This window comes from Caretta caretta, chromosome 2, assembly GCF_965140235.1.
Source record: "Caretta caretta isolate rCarCar2 chromosome 2, rCarCar1.hap1, whole genome shotgun sequence".
Taxonomy (NCBI): domain Eukaryota; kingdom Metazoa; phylum Chordata; order Testudines; family Cheloniidae; genus Caretta; species Caretta caretta.
The window spans coordinates 246,959,421-246,983,086 of record NC_134207.1 but is presented as its reverse complement, the minus strand read 5'-3'; the positions used below and the strand labels follow the sequence as shown (position 1 = coordinate 246,983,086).

The 23,666-nt window shown below is 43.4% G+C and overlaps 1 long non-coding RNA gene across 1 annotated transcript in view; it reads left to right on the top strand.

Moving 5' to 3' along the window:
• The first annotated feature begins 6,245 nt into the window (after positions 1-6,245).
• The window catches only part of LOC142071223 (uncharacterized), a 43,759-nt gene continuing 26,338 nt past the window's right edge, over positions 6,246-23,666 (top strand). Inside the window, exons 1-2 of the long non-coding RNA XR_012667288.1 lie at positions 6,246-6,506; positions 17,952-18,068. This is a non-coding gene — a long non-coding RNA (uncharacterized LOC142071223). The remainder of the gene's footprint in view (positions 6,507-17,951; positions 18,069-23,666) is intronic.

Genomic DNA, 23,666 nt, shown 5'->3' with positions numbered 1-23,666 from the left:
GACCAAAATGACCAATGAGGGGACAGGATACTTTCAAAAGCTGGGAGGAGGGAGAGAAACAAAGGGTCTGTGGCTGTCTGTATGCTGGTTTTCTGCCAGGGATAGACCAGGAATGGAGTCTTAGAACTTTTAGTAAGTAATCTAGCTAGGCATGTGTTAGATTATGATTTCTTTAAATGGCTGAGAAAAGAATTGTGCTGAATAGAATAACTATTTCTGTCTGTGTATCTTTTTTGTAACTTAAGGGTTTGCCTAGAGGGGTTCTCTATGTTTTTGAATCTAATTACCCTGTAAGATATCTACCATCCTGATTTTACAGGGGGGATTTCTTTATTTCTATTTACTTCTATTTTTTATTAAAAGTCTTCTTGTAAAAAACTAAATGCTTTTTCATTGTTCTCAGATCCAAAGGTTTGGGTCTGTGGTCACCTATGCAAATTGGTGAGGCTTTTTATCCAACATTTCCCAGGAAAGGGGGGGTGCAAGTGTTGGGAGGATTGTTCATTGTTCTTAAGATCCAAGGGTCTGGGTCTGTAGTCACCTAGGCAAATTGGTGAGGCTTTTTACCAAACCTTGTCCAGGAAGTGGGGTGCAAGGTTTTGGGAAGTATTTTGGGGGGGAAAGACGCGTCCAAACAGCTCTTCCCCAGTAACCAGTATTAGTTTGGTGGTGGTAGCGGCCATTCCAAGGATAACGGGTGTAATATTTTGTACCTTGGGGAAGTTTTGACCTAAGCTGGTAAAGATAAGCTTAGGAGGTTTTTCATACAGGTCCCCACATCTGTACCCTAGAGTTCAGAGTGGGGGAGGAACCTTGACAGATGCATACTGTGGAAAGTATAGAAGATCTTTTTATACACACAAAGCAGGAAAAAATGGGTGTTTACCACTACAAAAGGTTTTTTCTCCGCCCACCCCACTCTCCTGCTGGTAATAGCAATTACCAACAGGAGAGTGGGGTTGAGGGGGGGACCTGGATTTGTGCTGGAAGTGGCCCAACTTGATTATCATACACATTGTAAGGAGAGTGATCACTTTAAATAAGCTATTACCAGCAGGAGAGTGGGGTGGGGGGAGAGAAAACCTTTTGTAGTGGTAAACATCCATTTTTTCATGCTTTGTGTGTATAAAAAGATCTTCTATACTTTCCACAGTATGCATCCGATGAAGTGAGCTGTAGCTCATGAAAGCTTATGCTCAAATAAATTGGTTAGTCTCTAAGGTGCCACAAGTACTCCTTTTCTTTATGCATGAGAAAATAATTTATTTTTCCAAAATAAACTCCTGCTTTCCAAGAAAGACGCCGATGGATTATTGCATACGAGCTGAGAAGCATCAATCCGGCAGGATACACATATGACATAAATAGTGAGATCAATATAAGTAGCCTTTCATATTGAAGTTAAGCACAGGTATTTGAATTAAAAGTTTATTTCAGAACAATATACAAATATTGGATTTATATATAGAAAACTATTGGTCCGAGATTCAAACATTCAGATCACAATTATGCATGTCTTGGAGATGAGATTCAATTGAGTAAGGTGCACACATGGAAATTCTCTCATCCAGCTACCCTATTGGATAAAGGGCACTGAAATAAGAAACTGGCTGGCTAATACTAAATGTGTGCAGGATGGAGGTGATGCTAGTAGGAAGAAAGCAATGTCTGCCAAACTTATAATGAACCATACATATATTGACATTTACATAACAGTTAGCCTGTTCCTAGTATTACAGAGGGAATAAAAGCACTAATTTAGTGCTTTAATAGAATAAACTTCAAATATAAAAGCACATAGTACATTAGTCAACCTATATACATACAATATGGACCAAACTCTTGGCACAGTAGAAGGATGGCAGTCAGAGAGCACATTATGCCTCCCTGATACTCAATCTGCTCCATACCCAATATAAATTAGAACAGTTTGGGGTTGAAGAGATTAATAGATTCACTGATTTTAAGGTTAGAAGGGACCACCACGACCATCTAGTCTGACTTGCACAAAAACAGGGCATACAACTTCCTTGAATTCATTCCTGTTTGAACTAGAGCATGACTTTTAAGGAAACATCCAATCTTGATTTAAATTTAACAGCGATGGACAACCTGTCACAGATCTTGGTAAAGTTGCTCCAGTGACTAACTACCCTCACTGTTAAAAAGATATGCCTTATTTCCAGTCTGAATTTGTCTAGCTTCAACTTCCAGTCATGGGTTCATGTTGCACCTTTGACTGCTAGATTGAAGAGCCCATTATCAAAGTTTTTCTGCCCATGTAAGTACATATAAACTGCGATCAAGTCAGCCCTTAACCTGCTCTTTGTTAAGCTAAATAGACTAAGCTCCTTGAACCTCTCCCTATAAAATATGTTTTCCAATCCTTTAAACATTCTTGTGGCTCTTCTCTGAACCATTTCAACATCCTCCTTGAATTTTGGACATCAGAACTGGACACAATATTCCCAAATAAAGAGCTAATATAATTTCCTTACTCCTACTTGATATTTTCCTGTTTACACATCCAAGGATTATGTTAACCCTTGTGGCCACAGCAGCACATTGTAAATTAATATTCAGCTGATTATCCACCATAGTCTTTTTCGGAGTCACTGCTTCCCAGGATAGAGTCCCCTATCCCATAAGTATGGTCTACATTATTTGTTCCTAGATGTGTTCATTTACACATATTACATTTAACTGTATTAAAATGCATATTGGTTGCTTGAGCCCAGTTTACCAAGCAATCCAGATTGCTCTATATCAGTGACCTATCGGATTCATTATTTACCACACATTATTTAAATGTCTTTGTGTCAATTGCAAACTTTTATTAGCAATGATTTTGTTTTCTTCTAGGTTCACTAATAAACATGTCAAATAGTGTATGGCCAAAGACAAATCTCTACGGGATCCCACAGGAACCACACCTACTCTATGATGGGTCCCCGTTTACACTGACATTTTGAGACCTGTAAGTCAGATTTTAATCCACTTAATGTGTGCCATGCTGATTTTGTATCATTTTAGTTTTTTAATCAAAATGTTGTGTGGTACAAAGTCCAACGATTTACAGAAATCTAAGTATTTCAGCTCTATACCCCCTCCTTTCCCTATAATGAAATATCATCAGACAAATCCAGTCAGATTGTGACTTTGGACCCCCAGTGTCCCTATTCTAACAATGCTCAGCACCTTTCATCTTTAGATCTTGGAAGCACTTTGCCCAGCTTTGGAAATCATTGTGTCCATTTCCACATATGGGACTTGAGGCACAGGGAGAGGAAGTAACATGCCCCAAATCACTTTGCAAGTCAGTGGCAGACACAGAATTAAAACGCTGCTCTCTTACCTCCCAATCCCATGGACTGTTCACTGGACTATGCCAGCCAAAGCATTGCAGAAGTTCAGCCCTCTTGTAACATATAAGCCCTAAGGCTTTGTGTGTGAGCAAGGTCATCCTTTAGCTGCTAGTGCCATCAGCTAACGGACAGCTCTGTTAGGCCAAGTGATAGAGACCTGCATTTTGAGAGCTAGAAGAAAAGGACTTTTTGTTTTGGCTCTTCTCTGATTTATCTGGGATATTTCTTTTTTCCTGTTTTCTGCAACGCAAGGATTTATTAAATGACAGTGTGTATCTTGCTCCTAAACCTTTACTTAAATTACACACACACAAATATGAAAGCAATTTTAATCAAACCTCATTTTTGTTTCATTTGTCAAAAAGGAAGGAGAAAAGTCATAATCAGGGAATTATGGGTGCCTAGGATAGACAATGTGACAGTTTTGTTCTCTATGGTACCAGGGAAGCCAATAGTGGCACTAGTATAATGTCCCTCTAAATCCTGTAAAACTTCACCGTGGCCAGAGTAAGATTGTTTCAGTCTTAGACTTTCATGCAAAATGGACTTGTTTCTCAAGTTGCCTAATAAGAAACCCAGTGAAATAGGACTTACCTCCTCCACTTTGTGCTTTGCACATACATTCCACTGTCAAAGCCAAATGAGCAGAAGTATAGGAGAACTTGACCTGCTCCCAGGAATTTGTTTTTCATTAGTTGAATGCAAAATACTTTCTAAATTTCTTCTCAAAATCCTCAGAGAAACTCTAAGAAAAAGCAAAACATTTTACTGACATCTTTTTTGAATTTTTCTCTAACGTGGCACACTGCATGAATAAAAAATTAAAATAAGTCAAAACATAAGACAATAATTTGAAAACAACTTACTATATTTAACCAGGATTACATTTCTCCACTACTTCATTAACAACAAAGTAACATATTGTGGTAGAAGGACTTATTACCATATTTATAATTTTATCCTTTGTGACTAGCCAATAACACTGGGTCTCTCTAATTTGAACAATCTTCTATTTAAATTTAACTACCTTCCCCATTGCAAACAACACTATTGACCTTAATGTCAGACAACATTATCTGCTCAGTAATTTGCACCAATAGTCTCATTGTACTCCTTTTAGCACACAGGCTTATCAGGGAAAGTCAGGGAGAGTGAAATCCACAGCTCTTTGAAAAAGAAATTGAAGTAATAAAACAAAGATAGTATTATTAACAAATCTGTGCAAGAACATTGCTTCAGCAGGAGCAAGAACCAGAGCTGCTTGCTAGCCATTTAAACAGCATCATACTAAAAAAGACTAGTTAACCAGTTGAGCCTTTGTTGGCTTCTTTTTTGTCCTCTTTCTCCTTGATCTCTCATATTTCTTCTGCTGTCTCAGCTTCCAAAACATGCTCTTTGAGGTTCTGCACAGATTCAGCAGGTTGGCACTATCTGGCACCATAAACACCACCCACCAGAGGCAACTAACCCATCGGCTACACAACGAAGGGCCCCGTAACAGTTAATTAAAATGACTTTAATAAAATAGTGACCACCTAGCAACATAAAAATAATCAAATGCAGGAACAAATTAACCCAGCAGAAAACTCCCTTTTCTACACGGGTGCCGACTTCCTCTTTCTGTGTGGATACTCCACCCCCACTCCGCCCCGAGTCCTGGCCCCTACTCTACCAAGGCCCCATGCTCCACCCTAACTCTTCCTGCCCCTGCTCCACCCCCTCCCTACAGGCTCCTCCCTCATTCTGCCTCTTCCTACCCCCTCACCGCCCCCTCCACCCAGTACCTCCCGCTGAATAGCTGATTGGCGGGGCCCACCAAACAGCCGATCGGTGGGTGGCTGGTGCATGCTGAGCACCCACGGAGTCAGCACCTATGTTTTTCTACTTTCTCAGGGATACATACCCTCAACACTACCCCCCAAACCCTATCAAATGAATGGCTTTTGCAGCATGATTGGAAGTTTGACAAGTTAGGCAGAGGTGAAAGTAACTGGTATGGTCCGGTATGGCATACTGGCAAGAGCCAGTACACCGTGCTGGACCGGACCGGCTTCCCCAGGCTGGCACTTTAACGGTCCCTGGGCTCCCCGCAGCAGCCCGAGCCGTAGGCCCTTTAAAGCGCCACCCGAGCCCTGCTGCCGGAGCACCTGAGGTAGCAGCGGCAGGGCTCCGGCAGCTCTTTAAAGGGCCCAGGGCTCCGGCTGCCGTGGGGAGCCCAGGGCCCTTTAAAGCGCTGCCCGAGCCCCGCTGCCGGAGCCCTGGGGATAGCGGCGTAGGGCTCCGGCGGTGATTTAAAGGGCCCGGAGCGCCGCTGTGGTAGCGGCAGCCGGAGCCCGTGGCCTTTTAAATTTCCCCGGAGCTCTGTGGGTGATTTAAAGGCCTGGGAGCTCCCAGCAGCAGCCGGAGCAAGGTTTAAAGGCCTGGGTATTTAAAGGCCCCGCCTCTTCTGGTTGAGGCCACGCCCCCTGTTCAAAACTCTGGAGTGTTGGTAAGGCCTTTAAATTACTTTCACCCCCTGAAATTAGGTGCTATTTCAGATCTGGGGGGTGGTAGGTTCCAGAGTCCTGGAGCCATTGGGGAGAATGCCCTGCTGGGAGGGCCATCTCTAGCCATTTGAGAGCCCTACACAGCCCCCCTGCAGGGGGAGCTGTGTGGGGCCCCAGGCCTCCACCCCCTAGGATTTGGGAGGCAGGAGCTGTGGCGGGGGGAACTTTTGGGGTCCCCGCAGGCCCAGAGTGGCCTGGGGGATTAGCAGGGGGCTGTGAGCAGCCCGCTCTGCTTCCCTCGCCCCGGCCCCAGCCGTATCGCTCAGGGGACGGGGCTTGGGGGAAGGGCTCCCCCCTGCACTCAGCGAGAGCTGCAGAAGCGGAGCAGCCCGGCCCCAGCCAGCTCCCAGCCGCAGCGCTCCGCTTCCCGGCGCCGGTGCAGGGTACCTTACCCGCCCCCAAGCGGCACGGCTGGGGCCGGGGCAAGGGAAGAGGAGCAGGCTGGAGCCGCGTCGCTCTGCTTCCCGCTGCCGGTGAGTGCGGGGGGCTGATCCTTTCCCCGCACTCACTGGCGGCGGGGAGCGGAGCGCCGCGGCTGGGAGCTGGCGGAGTGGGACGGGCTGGGGCCACGTTGCCTCGCTTCCCACCGCTGACGGTGAGTGCGGGGTCGCGGGGGGAAGAGGTGGAATGGGGGCGGGCCGGGGGCGGAGCAGGGGAGAGGGGTAACGGGCAGGATGGAGGGAGTTGTCTGGGGCCCCACACCCCTCTAGGGACGGCCCTGCCCCGTTGCAATAGGCACAGCCCGCGGGGAGGGGGCAGTCGGGGGATAAGGCTTGTTGCCGGGGCTGGTGGTAGGGATTCTCCCCCTCCCTCCCACCCCGAATTTCTCCGACACCCACCCCCCAGTTTTGTGAACTCGTTACATGCAGTATTGCCTGTTTGTTTCAATGTGAATTGAAACATTAATACACACTTTAAAAGCATATATGGTGTATGATAAAATAGGTGTATCTGAAAAAGTATCATAGATTTGAAAAGTGTAAACATAGATTAGCTTCCTTATACAGCTGTTGTTTTTTATGACCATGTCAGTGCATTCATTTTGGTGACCTTGGCCAACCTAATAATTTCAAATTATGATTTGTAAGCAAAGTCTAAATGAGCTCTCCCTGACAGCTAGTAATGAGCTAGAGGCTGGGGGGAAAGGATTCAGGACCAGATTGTATTTACATTCACACCTAATCTACCTAGGTATCCAGCAAATAGAGCTGTGTTGCCCAAGTGATAGACTCAGGCTGGGGCTGGGTTACAAATCACTTGAATTGGGGGCAGGGGGGTAATGAAATGTTGTTGTTCTTATTGTCTGAGTAAGGGCAGTAGAACTATACTTAGCCTGTGCTGATTGAGGGCATTGAGAGAGATGTTTTGCTTGATGGTCTGCCTGAGTCACAAGTACTATATGACCTGCCCCTCTCCACTGTTTAAAGACAGAGCTGATTAGGCTCCATAGATAGTCTTTTGTTCTGTTAAGTGACCACTACAGCTGAAATCACTGATAATCAGGTCTAAGTGCTTAGACCTGCTGTGGGACAGTGTTTCTGTGGAAGAGATGGCCCAGTCCGCACTAGCAGCGAGGTTCCTGCACTAAGAGCTCAGCTGAAATCACTGAGAGCTGGGTGGGGAACCTCAGGAGACCAACTTGCAGAGGTCACAGTGGCAGGTGGCAGCAGAAGGTGACGGTGCAGGGTCATTGGCAACAGAGCGATGGAGTGAACAGTGGCACAATGAACAACAGTGGCCAGAGTGAACAGTGAGCAGCTGGAGGAACGAGCAAGGTGCCTTCTTGCCCCCCACCTGGGAGGTGAACTCATGTGAAAGGACCTCTGAACTCTGAGTCTCCACTGACCAAGGACAATACTGGTGAGTGTTAATGAGGCTGTTAAGAACGCTGGAGACACAACACAGTTCACGTGAACAAAACATGGCTGTGGCATCCTACTTCCTATTTAAGTAAGAGATACCACACACTACAAACTGGAGGCCAATGTTAACTGCCTTGTCACTTGTTCATCCTGAAGTTGGACACTGGTTCTGAACAAGACCAGCAAATGCTCACTATCTTTCTGCAAGAAACTCAGCTGACTAGCTAGAAGCATGTGGTGGCAACAGTGAAAGACTCGACAGCTGAAAAAGTGAAGAACTCTCACCAGAAAAAAAAATTGCATACATGGCTGATGAATGCACTGATGCAAATGGGCATCAAGTATTAAGTCACTGTGTATGTTATCTTAATGTCAGTGGTAGGCCAGTAGATGTGTTTCTAGATGTTCAAGTTATAGAAGACACATTGGCTGTATCTGTGACAACCCACATCTTTAGAGTTAAATGCTTGTCAATTGGACCCCAAACAGATGGCTGCTTGTGCATTTGATGGAGCTGCAAACTTCTTTAGAAGGCCTGGTGGAGTACAAGCTTTGCTCAGAGAAAAGTGTAACCCTAATCTTTCCTATGCACACTGCAGAGGCCATCTACTCCAACTAGCACTAGTATGAGCTGCAGACTCTTCAAAAGACATTTAAAAAGCTATACATTTAATGTCTTCATTATATTCTTTTTTCAGCAAGAGTCCAAAAAGACTGAATATCTTGGAAAATATAGAAGATGAAATTAGTCCAATCTGGGAAAAACCTCTGGCTTTCTCATGAGCTTGGCTGTTGTCTTAAAATTAAGCCAGCCATTATTACTGGCTTTGGAAACTAGGTACCAAGATGGGATGGATCTAAGTAGTGAGGCTGGTGGATTACTTTTGCTACTACATTCAGAGAAGACTATTGCCATGCTCTCGCTTGTAAGTCTACTGTTGAAACTACTTGGGTCATTAAACAATGGCTTCCAGGCATCTGCTACAACAGTAGTAGATCTTTGATCCAAATGTAGCTTCTATTGCTGGACAATCAGAGAGCTATCCATTGAAAAAGTACTTTAAAAAGCAAAGACTTCAGTCCAGAAGTTGAGTAATGAAGGCATTTATATTGAATCCTTAAGTGAAGAGGACAAGAAGTGTTTAAGATAACTGAAAAAGTACATAGACTTGATTCTTAAAAATCTACAGTGGCGACTTATAGATTCTACTCAACCTCTATGTAGCTTTTACAGATCCCTGTCCTATAAAACACCGACAGTTGAGTGGAGTGAGGCACTATCAGCAATGGGGCTGCCGTGTGCTCAGGACAGAATAGAGAATTTGAACTCACAGTGGAATATCATATGACGAATGAATGAAGATTTGACTTCAACTTCTTTTTTATCATCACTAGTGGCTTGATCCAATCTTTGTGCTACGTTTCCTGGGATGAAAGAAGTAGGAATTCATCTCTTGTTACTCCCAGTCACTTCAGTTACAGTTGAGCATTCTTTTGCCTCATTGAATTTGTCATAAATATAAAGGGAAGGGTAAACCCCATTGAAATCCCTCCTGGCCAGGGGAAAGCTCCTCTCACCTGTAAAGGGTTAAGAAGCTAAAGGTAACCTCGCTGGCACCTGACCAAAATGACCAATGAGGAGACAAGATACTTTCAAAAGCTGGGAGGAGGGAGCGAAACAAAGGGTCTGTGTGTCTGTCTTATACTGGTTTCTGCCGGGGATAGACCAGGAATGGAGTCTTAGAACTTTTAGTAAGTAATCTAGCTAGGTATGTGTTAGATTATGATTTCTTTAAATGGCTGAGAAAAGAATTGTGCTGAATAGAATTACAAAAAAGATACACAGACAGAAATAGTTACTTAAGGTTTTGCCTAGAGGGGTTCTCTATGTTTTTTTAATCTAATTACCCTGTAAGATATCTACCATCCTGATTTTACAGGTGGGATTTCTTTATTTCTATTTACTTCTATTTCTTTTAAAAGTCTTCTTGTAAGAAAACTGAATGCTTTTTCATTGTTCTCAGATCCAAGGGTTTGGGTCTGTGGTCATCTATGCAAATTGGTGAGGCTTTTTATCCAACATTTCCCAGGAAAGGGGGAGTGCAAGTGTTGGGAGGATTGTTCATTGTTCTTAAGATCCAAGGGTCTGGGTCTGTAGTCACCTAGGCAAATTGGTGAGGCTTTTTACCAAACCTTGTCCAGGAAGTGGGGTGCAAGGTTTTGGGAAGTATTTTGGGGGGAAAGACGCGTCCAAACAGCTCTTCCCCAGTAACCAGTATTAGTTTGGTGGTGGTAGCGGCCAGTCCAAGGACAACGGGTGTAATATTTTGTACCTTGGGGAATTTTTGACCTAAGCTGGTAAAGATAAGCTTAGGAGGTTTTTCATGCAGGTCCCCACATCTGTACCCTAGAGTTCAGAGTGGGGGAGGAACCTTGACAGAATTGAATTTTGTTTTCTGAAAGAAGTCGCCTTCTGCCTGATCATGTGAATGATCTAATGAGCATATCAATTGAAGGACTGGAAGTACCGGAGACATGAGAAGCCACCAAGGATGAACGCATTGCATTCAAGAAGTTCATTAACAGAGTTGTGCAAAATTATAACAAGAAGGATGTCGATGTAGTGCTTCATAGAAGGCTTGGTTAGACAACTTTAATTTTTGTGATTTTAAAACATGAGTTAAATCTCATAAAATGATCATGAAACATTTTTCAGTTTTTACTATGGTGCCATAGAACCACCTTCACCCTAATGGTCTCACCGCTCATAGGCCCTGACATCCCCCCTCCCCCCGCCCCCATTTCAATTCCTGGGGAAAACAGTGGCGGCCGCTCATGCAGCTGCCTAGGGCACCATGAAATTTGGGGTAGTTTGGTGCCCCAAATTTCATGGTTGTCTATGCAGCTGAGTATGCCTAAGGATGGCCCTGCCTGCTGGTATCTCTGCTCTTTAATACCAAAGAGATCCAACTCCAATTTCCCTGTTAGTGCCTATGTAGCACTATGACAGCAGGAGAAAGGAAGTGTCCCATGGCAGTAAGGAACACGTTCTGGTTTGCAAAATTACAAAAGAGGAAGTAATGAACTAATACACATAACTAAACTCTAGACTCAAGGGAAAAAATGGAAAATTGTGGCCACGCTTTATCCTTATGGGAGGTCTGATTCTGTTTGTTTATAGTACAGAGTACTTAAAATTTTAGAAGGTTTTGTCAGACTGTTCCTAATCGTTGCTGATGTTTCTGGTGATCTGCTCTCCCCGGGCCCATCCAAGTGAACAAAAGAAACATCTTCCACAAGTTAGTCACCTCAGTTGCAGTGATTTCAGTGTGCTAATTGCATGTAGTGGAATAAGATAACTTGGTAACATTTTGCAATGTCGATGGATTTAGAAAGTTTGGTTATAGAACTAACTGAAAAGGGGTGGGAGGTAATAGGCAGTGGAAGGGTACAGAGTGAAGCCTGCCCTTTAAATAAAGAAGCCTGTTAAGGACATTGCTTTCACAAAATGACTTCTTCTCTAGTGGACCTAAATTGTCAATTTCAAACAGTAAATTTAGTATATGCAAATCAGGGTAAGGAAGGGAGGCTGTAATAATGAAGTTCACAACTCCAGGCCTTCAAGGTGCAATGTAAAGAAAATGAGTGTCCTCTTCATGTGCATTAAATGCACCCTCAACCAGAGCACTTGACAAAAACCTAATCTTGTAAGAATTCTTTTGAGAGCCCCAGGTCTGAGCAGCTCTGGTATGATCATGTTAGCTTCCAGAATGCATCACTGTGAAATCAGAGATTTTGGAAAGCTGTGTGGCAGAAGGAACTGACCCACAGGGTACAGGCAAGTCCTCTTTCTCTTGTATACAGTGTGTTTTTTCCGAAGTTGTTTTATTTTGTTATTTTAAACATTCCAGGTGTAAGTAGCACTCAGCATCAGTAAAGTGGCTTGTTAGGGAATAGTTTTATAGCATTACGGTACTGCGGTGGTAACAGAGTATTTATTTCCTTGAGAAGCAGAATCCACTAAAAGGATGAAAAGGAACCAGAGGTCAGGGAGATAGAAACTTCAGGAGAATATCAGACTGTGTGAATGCATACATGGACATAAGCAAAAGAATGTTGCTGACTCTTTTTAATTACAGACTTCACCAAACTCCCTTGTTAAGATACTTTTTATAATCTGGAAAGCAGATTTTGCAGTGGTAAAATATGTAATGATTTGTCACTATGCCTCCTCCTGAATCTTAACTGTGGGGGAAAAAACTTGGGAATTTATTAGAGTAGCGAATCCATCACCACTAGGCAATACTGCTTGCCATTAAAAAGTCAGTATTTGCCAACAATTTCCTTTCCATGGTATGTGAAATATATGTGGTCACCTATACACAGAATGGGGCATAACTGACCTTTTAATGATGACTACTATAATCCCACAGAGGATGTATTGGGCATTAAACTGATACTACATCTGATTTTAGCCAGATTAAATAGATTTACTCTACTTTCCATTTATTTCAGGTTTTCATGGGTTGTTTGTACAATGCAACTCCGAAAAGCACACCATATTTACAATAACATAAATAAAGCCAATCAAAAGTCTTAAAAGAGGAACAAGAATATGCTTGATCAATTCAGGAGTAGATCTACTTCATAATCTGGCTATTTACATAGAATAGGATTATACTTTATCACTTGTTTAGTGCTAAAGTATAACACTTGGTAAAGTATATATTATCTTCTTAAATTTAAGCTTATAATCAGATGTAGCAGTGTCTTAAAAATGCATTCCCCAAAAGGTTTTATACCATGCTAAGTAGAGAAATAATTTCACAGGAATTTGACACCGTTTTTAGCTTCTTTTTAAGAAGTACTATTTTCGAGTATTAAAGACCGATAACATGTAAAATGGCCGAGACACAGTTTCTAGGAGGTTGCAGTGCTGTTTGCTATGTTTCCATACGCACATACTTTAAGGTGTAAAATCCTGTGTGTCTGATTAAGGGCACGTCTTCACTGGCAACGTTAAAGCGCTGCAAGGGCAGCGCTTTAACATGGCTTGTGTAGTCGCAGCACGTTGCTGGGAGAGAGGTCTCCCAGCGCTCTAAAAAACCACCTCCATGTGGGGTGTAGCTCCCAGTGCTGGTGCACTGTCTATATTGGCACGTTGCAGCACTGAGACTTGCAGCACTCGGGGTGTTTTTTCAGACTCCTGAGCGAGGAAAGTTGCAGCGCTGTAAAGTGCCAGTGTAGACAAGCCCCAAGGAAAACACAAATGAACAAAAGTCTCAATGAGAGAGAGCACAGTGTGTTTCTCTCCTTGGTAGCAGACTACATGGTAGCTGCTTCTGCTACAGGAAGTAGGTCTTTCCTAGATTTAAAGATGCAATACACAGAAAACAAATCATAACCGATACAAGATACATTCATCATTCTAAGGTGTCAATATTTTCAGAATAAAAAAGCCAGGGGGACTTTTGAGGCAATATGTTTTTAGGGTTATGAAATACTCGTACAAAAGACAAAAATGTGGTTTTAAAAAATGTATATCGGTGTCTCTATCGTTAGCTTCTAAATCAATACCACACTGTGCATATTTCTCAGAAAGAAGGATTTCCCCCACCCCAGTAACTTAAGAGCCCTAAGTGAAGTTTCTTATGAACCACAGAACAAATCTTATTGTTCATTTTGAGCAAAAGAACAGCTTTGATATTATCTACTTCATTTGCCATTTCTCTTCACCCACACCCACACCCACCCATGCACCCACCACTGGGTATTTTAGGCTGCAATCCCCTTGGATCTCATTGTGATTCTCCCCAAGCTGGTCTGACAATCTTTTGGCCTGTGCTCTTTGGCTTCCATCTAAGGACAATCACAGTGTTCTTATCGGTGACCAGACAGTCCTCACAAGTGGAGAATATTTATGTAACCCTTCTGCCAGGTGGAGTCAGCAGCAATCAGGGCTGGGTTCTACATCTAGGGGTTCCTTTTCAACAGTACAACACCGAACTGGCTTGATCCCCCAATTGGTGACTTGGGAAAATTACACAAACTATGCCTGGGCACCTCTAAGAGGCAGTACTTCCCCTCTCGTATGCAGAGTTTGAGTGTAGGAAAGAAACTTTTAATGAAAGAAAGTAAGTCACCGGACATTAGTTAGGGAAAATGCCACATGAAGGATTCATAAACATAAAACCGTGAGCAGGACACCCATCCCAGAGTGTGTGCAGCAGTGTCTTCTGCCTCATGTTCTTGAGTTCTACAACCAAGATTTCCTTTACAATACCCCTCTCTGCTCTCTCACCACACCCCACTCACAGGAATTGTCCTTGGTCAGTGAGGACCCAGGGTTCAGAGGTGCATCTTGTAAATTCACCTCCCACTGGGAGGTTGATCACTGGGGGAGGGAGCAGGGGGCAGAGGGGCCTTGCTTGCTCCACCATCTGAGCACTTGTTCTGGCTGGCTGCCACACCAGTCACTCCCAGCTCCGCCGTTCCACTCCACTGGCCTCCATTCCGCTGTGCCAGGTTGCCTTGCTAGCAGCTCGCCACTCCACTGGCCACCCAGCCAGCTGCTGTTCCACTCCCCTGGCCACCCTACAGGCTGCTGCGCTGCACACAGTCGCCTTCTGCTGCCACCTGCTTCTGTATGGTGACCTCTTCAGGTCAGTTGCTTGAAGTTCCCCCCAACTCTCAGTGATTTTTTCAGCTCTCAGCAATTGTCGGCTTCCCATGGGTGAACTTCATTGCTGAAGCAGGCTGGGCAGAAACGCTGTCCCACCACAAGTGATTTCAGCTCTAGTGAGTACTTAACAAAACAAAAGACTCTTAACGGAGCCTTACTTAGCTCTGTCTTTGAACAGAGGCGGGGCAGGTTAAACCATGCCTGGGGCTCTGCACTAGGCCCATACCTCTTGGCAGGGACACCTGTCCCCACCCCTCTTACTTTCACAGGGGTCTGGCATTCAAGTCCCTGGCTTAGCGAGCTCCTTTCAGTTGAGGGTGGCCCCCTCAATCAGGGAAGGTTAAAGTGCAGCAGAACTGTGCTTACTCAGACAATAAAGATAACCACATTGATAACAACATTTCACTATCCCTGCATTCAGTAATAAAGTGATTTGTAACCCAACACCAGCCAAAGTTGATCACTTTGGGCAACACTGCTCTGTCTGCTGGCTACCTAAGCAGAGCAGATGTGTTCATGTAAATAGAGTGTGCTCCTGAAGCTGTCAGAAGAGAGCTCATTCAGACCCTGCTTACATCTAAAACACAGACACATAACATTAATACAAGAATTTAAACACACGCTAAACATAGCAGAAATAGTCCATCTTTCACATAAGGGAACCAAAGTCCTTCAGCAGAGCTCCCCCCTCCCCCTGCCTTCCCTTTAGACAAAAGGTTCTATCCATTCGCTGGATTAAAATAAAGGCCCTAACTCTGTTTAAACCAGCTTTTTATGCCAAAAGCCATTTTTTTTTCTATTCTCCTTGGGCTTCTGGTGCCTGTTTGACCAAGTACGTGCCAACAGCCTCAGGAATGGTATTTTTCTGGGAATGTTTGTCTCATGAACTGTAGAAATCACCTGTGCATACCCTGTCTTTAGCTCCTAGATGAGCATTCCTCCCATGGAGCTGAATACAGTGCCTGGCCCACAATGTGTACAGAATGTTTATAAATGTCATACAATATGGTCCCCAAAGATACTGCATGTGATTGTATTATCTGTCATATCTATGATATGATATGTAATATGTCATATCATAACATTTTGTAGTTATAAGAAAGTGAAATCTTCAGGTGTTTCAAAGGAAGTTCCTATGACATCATATGAAAAAGCAAACCTGTCTCTATAACACCTGGATGTATGGTCACTTTATATACACCACACTGTTTCATGGTCAAAATTCATATTTTGGGAAACTTTGATGCAACCTGAAAATGGTGAAGTTCTGCATCAAACCTTTGTCTCTGTCTCCCTCTCTCTCTTTAAATCTGTAATATTCCTTCCTCCTTTACCTTCAGATTTCTCTTTCCCCTCCAGTTCTTCTTTATCAATCTCTCCCCGACTCACTTCATTTTCTGGGACGCTTTGGAAAGCTACAAAGAGAGATTGGTCTTTCCCTAAAATATCATCATGGCACTGAGAAATTTGCTCTTAACATAGACGTTAATTTTCTTTCCTTCTGAATGAACTTTCCACTGTTTGTCTAATTCTGTTCTCAATCACAGAGTCATTCTGGTAGAACCACCTTTCTTTTCACCACCCTTAAGTTTGAAACTTACACCATCTCATTAAAGAATGTGTCAGCAGTAAGATATTGCTTTGATATCATGGTGATTAGCATCTTTAGGTTTGTTCTTCAGAAAGGCTTAAATTGGCTAGTACCATGCCTTCCGTTGAAGTCAATGGAGCCACACTAGTTTACTCCAGTTTAGGATATGGCCTTCTAATTATTATGTGCTTAGTATATGCTAAAATTTGGTAGGTGATTGATATCTTCAACTACTTCAGTATGTAATATTGACCCTTCTTTTTCCAATGTACCTGTTTCTCTCTTACTGTGTACTCTGTAAATATATAGCAAATTCTTCCCCAGTTGCATGACATGGGAGATGTGTCAGTGTTTTTTCCAGTGTATTAACTCACAACTATATTTCGTTGTCTCCTAACTACTCTTCCTCCCCTTTCTTACTTTTCACCAGTTTTCTTTGTATTTTCTTCCCAGAGGTATAAATCTCTGCCATGTATATGGAAACCACTCAGCTTTTCTTCTGGTCCTCAATAAGAATGCCTTTGTGCCATTAAAAAAATGAATGTATGTCTGATAAGAGCTCACAAGGGACCTCTAGTAAAGGTTAGCCACGAACCTCAAAGGTGGTAATATTGGAAAAGTCAAAATAATCAACTGCAGTAAATTCTTTCAAATGAACTTTCAAATACTGCACTTGGCTATTATTTCTTATGAACAGCACTGGAAAATTTTCTAAGGGAACCCGTACAATTTAGATTTCACACTGGATTGTAAAATAAAGTATTACAAGGCCTTCAAAAGTACTATGTTCAGCACATACCAACAAGAAATGAAATCCCTTTTGGGGTCCCCACAGTAGTTCCATAACTTTAGTCTTTCAGTTGCCATCTCTATATTTCCAACCAAATATCAATCAAGCCCCATAAATTGAGATTGTATTTTTTTTATTTAAAAAAAAAAAGTCATGATTTTGAAGCCATAGGGTCTTTTTATTTGCCCTCTGGAGTTTGAGCCTTTAGGGTTCACATTTTCAAGCTTTGGTCCACAACCATGAGGGCTAGACACTTTTTTTTTTTTTTTTTAAATACAAGAAAGCTGAAATTTTCATGTAATTAAATGACTCCAATAGCTGAGAAAAATGCCCCAAATCCTGATAGTTATCAACACTGCCCTCTTTGAGACTGAATATTCATCTTCCAATAAGCACAGTGCCAGCCAACTCTCAGCTTTTAAAGCTGTGCTCTGCAGACCTGATTCTTCTGTCACGAACCGGTGAGAATCAGCCATAACTAAACTGAGGTCAGAATGACACAAGTGAAAAACTGGTGTGAGATAAGAAATAAGCCCTGGTCTGCACTACAAATTTATGTTGATATAATTGCATCACTCAGGAGTGTGGATTTTCCACACCCCTAAACAACATAGTTATACAGACCTAACTTCCAGTATAGACAGTGCTATATCTACGGGAGGGCTTCTCCTGTCGACAGAGCTACCGCCTCTCGGGAGGTAGAGTACCTATGCTGACAGCAGAGCAGCGCTGTAAGGATAGATGAGCCCAAGGGCCATACTTTCCCATCCACTCAATAGAACACGTCTCCACTGAACAGGGAGTTCTGTTTGAAAATCCAGAGTACAGTGTCACCCAGAGTTATCTGGAGTGAAACATCTCCATTTTCACAACCACATTGTAACACTTGGGAAATGTAATTTTACATTTTTAATGTAACTCTAAAACGTCATTGCTATTTAACACGGAACCCTAGAGGCTCTCTCTTCCCCTATTCCTTGTGAATACAATGGAATATAATATTGGCTTTAAATATACTACTGTAATAGACTACTGTGCATAGATTCATAGATTTTAAGCTCAGAAAGGACCTTATGACCATTAAAATCATCTAATTTGACCTTCTGCATACACAGGCCATAGAACGTCAGCCAGCAATTACCATTCCTGTTTGAGAAATAACATGCCTTTTAGAAATATATCCAGTCTTGATTTACAGACTTCAAGTGATGGAGAATCCACCAAGTCCTTAGGTAAGTTGTTCCAATGGTTAACTACCCTCACTGTTAAACACGTGTGTTTTATTTCTAGTCTGAATTTGTCTACCTTCAGCTTCCAATGACTGAATCTTATTATGCCTTTTTCTGCTCCATTAAAGAGCCCACAACTATCAGAAATCTCTTCATCCACGTACATACTTGTAGATTGTGAGCAAATCACCTCTTAACTCTTGGAGAAACTAAGGCCTTGCCTACACTGCCACTTTACAGCGCTACAACTTTCTCGCTCAGGGATTTGAAAAAACACCCCCCCCACACCCCGAATGCTGCAAGTTTCAGCGCTGTAAAGTGCCAGTGTAGACAGTTCCCAGTGCTGGTGCATTATGTTCCAAGTGCTGATAGCTACTCCCCTCATGGAGGTGGGTTTTTCAGAGTGCTGGGAGAGGCTGGGAGAAGCTCTCTCCCAGCACTGGTGCAGCGACTACACAGCCATGCTAAAGCACTACTGCGGCAATGATTTAACGTTCCTAGTGAAGACATACCCTAAATAGAGTGAGCGTCTTCCATCTCTCATTTTTAACTCATGTTTTCCAGTCATCAAATCATTCTTGCAGACTTTTTCAGAACCCTTTCCAATTTGTAAACATTTTTTTTAAAGTGTAGACACAAGAAGCGGATACAGTACTCCAGTATTGGTCTCAGTAATGTTGTATTCAGAGGTACGACTACCTCGCCATTTCTGTTTCCATAATCTTTTGCTTATATGTCCCAGGATCCCATTTGCTCTCTTAGCTACAGCAGTGCTCTGGGAGTTCATGTTCAGCTGGTTGTCCATCAGGATCCCTAAGTTCTTTTCAGTGTCACTGCATGTGAAGATATAGGGTATGTCTCCACTACGAAATTAGGTTGAATTTATAGAAGTCGATTTTTTACAAAGCAATTTTATACAGTCGATTGTGTGTCCCCAATAAACGCAGCGAAGTGCGTCCACAGTACCGAGGCAAGCATCGACTTTCAGAGTGTTGCATTGTGGGTAACTATCCCACAGGTCCTGCAGTCTCCGTCGCCCAGTGGAATTCTGAATTGAGCTCCCAATGCCTGATGGGGTAAAAACATTGTCGTGGGTGGTTTTGGGTATATGTCATCAGTTGCCCTTCCCTCCGTGGAAGCAACTGCAGACAATCGTTTTGCACCTTTTTTCCGTGCGGGCGCCCTAATGCTTTCAGCACACGGTGCAGTAGGACTGCTAATAGTCATCATTGAACGACTGTTTTCGCTGCCACTCTGCTCTCCTGCTCTGGGAGAAGACACTGCAGTAGGTTGGAAAAACTGATCTTCTGACCACCGCTTCCGCTACCACTCTGCTCTCCTGGTGGTCTCGCAAATTGTCTATATGACTGTTGTCATCCACTGCTTCCGCTGCAACTCTGCTCTCCTGCTCCTGTCTCGCGATACCAAGGCAAGCGTGCAGCCCGCTCAGCTGTTGTGTCCTGGCTGCAGACCGTGCAGTAGGTCTGCAAAACTAGTCATCCAACCACTGCTTCCCCTGCAACTCTGCTCTCCTGCAGACACCATACCACGGCAAGGATGGAGCCTGCTCAGATCACCGTGGCAGTTATGAGCATTGTAAACACCTCGCGCATTATCATGCAGTATATGCAGAACCAGAACCTGCAGAAGCAGGCGAGGACGTGACGGCAATGCGGTGACAAGAGTGATGAGGACATGGACACAGACTTCTCTCAAAGCATGGGCCCTGGCAGTCTGGACTCATGGTGGTAATGGCGCAGGTTATCGCCGTGGAACTCTGATTCTGAGCCTGGGAAAAAAGCACAGACTGGTGGGACTGCATAGCATTGCAGGTCTGGGATGATTCCCAGTGGCTGCAAAACTTTCGCATGCATAAGGACACTTTCATGGAACTTTGTGACTTGCTTTTCCCCTGCTCTAAAGCACAAGAATACCAAGACGAGAGCAGCCCTCACAGTTCAGAAGTGAGTGGTGATAGCCCTCTGGAAGCTTGCAACGCCAGACAGCTACTGGTCAGTCGGGAATCCATTTTGGAGTGGGCAAATCTACTGTGGGGACTCTGTGATCCAAGTAGCCAACGCAATCACTGAGCTGCTGCTATCAAGGGTAGTGACTCTGGGAAATATGTAGGTCCTAGTGGATGGCTTTGCTGCAATGGGATTCCCTAACTGTGGTGGGGCGATAGACGGAACGCATATCCTTATCTTGGGACCGGAGCACCAAGGCAGCCAGTACATAAACCAAAAGGGGTACTTTTCAATGGTGCTGCAAGCACTGGTGGATCATAAAGGACGTTTCACCAACATCAGCATGGGATGGCCAGGAAAAGTACAAGACACTCACATCTTCAGGAACTCTGGTCTATCTGAAGAGTTGCAGCAAGGGACTTACTTTCCAGACCAGAAAATGACTGTTGGGGATGTTGAAATGCCTATAGTTATCCTTGGGGACCCAGCCTACTCCTTAATGCCATGGCTCATGAAGCCATACACAGGCATCCTGGACAGTAGTAAGGAGCTGTTCAACTATAGGCTGAGCAAGTGCAGAATGGTGGTAGAATATGCATTTGGACGTTCAAAAGCACGCTGGCGCAGTTTACTGACTTGGTTAGACCTCAGTGAAGCCAGTATTCCCATTGTTATTACTGCTTGCTGTGTGCTCCACAATATCTGTGAGAGTAAGGGGGAGACGTTTATGGCGGGGTGGGAGGTTAAGGCAAATCGCCTGGCTGCTGATTATGCGCAGCCAGACACCAAGGTGACTAGAAGAGCACAGCAGGGCACGCTGCACATCAGAGAAGCTTTGAAAACCAGTTTCATGGCTGGCCAGGCTACAGTGTGACAGTTCTGTTTGTTTTCCTTGATGAAAACCTGCTCCCTTGGTTAACTCTACTTCCCTGTAAACCAACCGCCCTCCCCTTCCCGCTTCAATCACCGCTTGCAGAGCCAATAAAGTCATTGTTTCAAATTCATGCATTCTTTATTAATTCATCGCACAAATAGGGGGATAACTGCCAAGGTAGCCTGGGAGGGGTTGGGGAGGAGGGAAGCACTGGGTGGGGTGGGGGGGGAGGAGGGAAGGACAAGGCCACACTGCACTTCACAACTTTATTGAATGCCAGCCTTCTGTTGCTTGGGCAGTCCTTTGGGGTGGAGTGGTTGGGTGCCCGGAGCCTTGCTTCCCCGCCCTCAGCCCCCCTCGTGTTCTTAGGCATCTGGGTGAGGAGGCTATTGAACTTTGGGAGGAGGGTGGTTGGTTACACAGGGGCTGCAGTGGTGGTCTGTGCAGGGCTGGATTAAGACCTTTAGAGGCCCTAAGCACTGAAAAGATTATGGTGCCCCCCCCATGTGTAATTCAAAATAAAAACAATACTATACCATAAAAGAAAATTTTATTTTTTCGAAATGACACAAAACTTACATGTATGCTGAAATTAAAATAGTTTATTTCTAGATTTTCTGATTGATGAACTTATCCAGAATTTTGCAAAGCTGACTCGATGAAGCATGTCCGCTTCCATATACAATAGGGAAAGTGAATCAAGTCTGTCTTGGAGGGATAGCTCAGTGGTTTGAGCACTGGCCTGCTAAACCCAGGGTTGTGAGTTCAATCCTTGAGGGGGCCATTTAGGGATTTGGGGCAAAAATTGGGAATTGGTCCTGCTTTGAGCAGGGGGTTGGACTAGATGACCTCCTGAGGTCCCTTCCAACCCTGATATTCTATGATTCTATGATTCTATGACTTTGTTGTTCTCTGACGGTTTTTTAATCTTTTCAGCTGAGAAAGAGTCTTCTGCAGTGCAGTTAGTATTCATCAATGTTAGAAAAATACGTAGTGCGATCTCTACATTTGGAAATACACATTGTATTCTGTCTTTCATTGTGTCATGAAGATCAATGTGACTGAATTTCATTTTTCCTGTTTCATTAAACTTTGCACGCATATAACAGTGGAACTGCTATACTTCTCCACCGAGATTCATGTTCAAGTCAACAGGGTGAGACAACTAGCTTTTGGGAACCTTGTGAATATTGTTCATCAGATAAGTCCATATCATTTAGAAAAGAAAATCTACTTGATACTTCTTTGTACGCTTCACCTCTCCTCTTCATATGAGCTACAAGTGTATCAATTATAGCGTAGTACGTAGATACGTGAAATTTGTCTCTAGGATTCAAAGCTGTTTCTGTTGCACTGCTATCATTTGCTTGTTTTTTCCTGATTCGCTTGTGGGACTGGGCTTCTTTGCAGTATCAGGCAAGATATCTTTTGATATGTCTTCAAATCTTTCAGAATCATTCCTCAAAGTGTGTACGTGGTCTGCTAATGATTGACGGAGGGCTGCACATGTTTTCAAATCCAATTCTTTTTCTTGGAGAGCTTGACTTGTGTGGTAAAAATGTTGTAAAATTTCATTCCACTTGGTCAACATGAATACAAACTAGTTCTTGCATCTTGTTTGCAGTGTTTTCTGCCTCACGTATAGTTTCTCCCTTTTGTGATTGGTCTTCAGCTATACTTTCTAATGCATCCACAATCTTTGAGTAGGACTCCAGAATTGCACTTGTTGACACTACATGTGCCTCCCAGCGAGTATTAGAAAGAGATTTCAACACACGATCATTGCCCAAATATATTTTAAGAACTGCCCATCGGAGTGTTGAGGCAGAGAAAAATGTATAAAGTAACTGGACTGTTGAGAAAAAACTTACTGCCACTGGACAACATTCAACAGCACCGCGGCCAACAAGATTGAGAGAGTGTGCAGCAGATGGTATGAATATGGCATATTTGTTCTGTTCTAAAAGCTTCTGCATTCCTTGATAACGCCCTGACATGTTGGCAGCATTGTCATAAGATTGACCTCTGCACTTTGAGAAATCTATTTTGCAAAGTTGGCACAGATAATGCAGTACTTGATTTGCCATTTCTTCACCAATGTGGCTTTTCAAATTGAGGAATGTTATAAATAGTTCAACTGGTTTTCCATCTGTGGGAGACACATATCTTAGTACAATACTCAATTGATCAATATGTGAAAGATCAGGTGTCGAGTCGACAGATAAACTGAAGTACACAGCAGTACTTATTTCATCCACAATAGCTGAACAAACTTTGTCATTTATTAGACCAATGAGTTCATCACGTATTGTCTTGGATAAGTATGATGGGTTACCTTTGCCAGCATTCCCATATTTTGAGATATGACCTGCTAAAAATGAGTCAAACTGAGCCACAAGCTCCAACAATCCCAAGCAATTTCCATTCTGCAAAGATCCAAATGTGTAATTTGATCCCCAGAAAGGCAGACCACGTTCAGCTAATGTTTGAATAACAGCTATAACATGCTGCAAGATATGTTGCCAGTATTCACGCTCCCCTTTAATTTGTTCTTCCAATTTTTCTGTCAATCCAAAGCCCTGTCTTCGATTTATATATTTCAACATTTGAATCTCTGGGAGTAGTGCTATTTTCATGTTGTTCAATTAAAGCAGTATTCTACCAGTCACTAAATCCATCTGCAGCAAACCGGGATGTTTATATGCAAAAAGTTTGCAAACAGAACAGTACACAGAACCTGTTGATGGTGAATACAGTAGT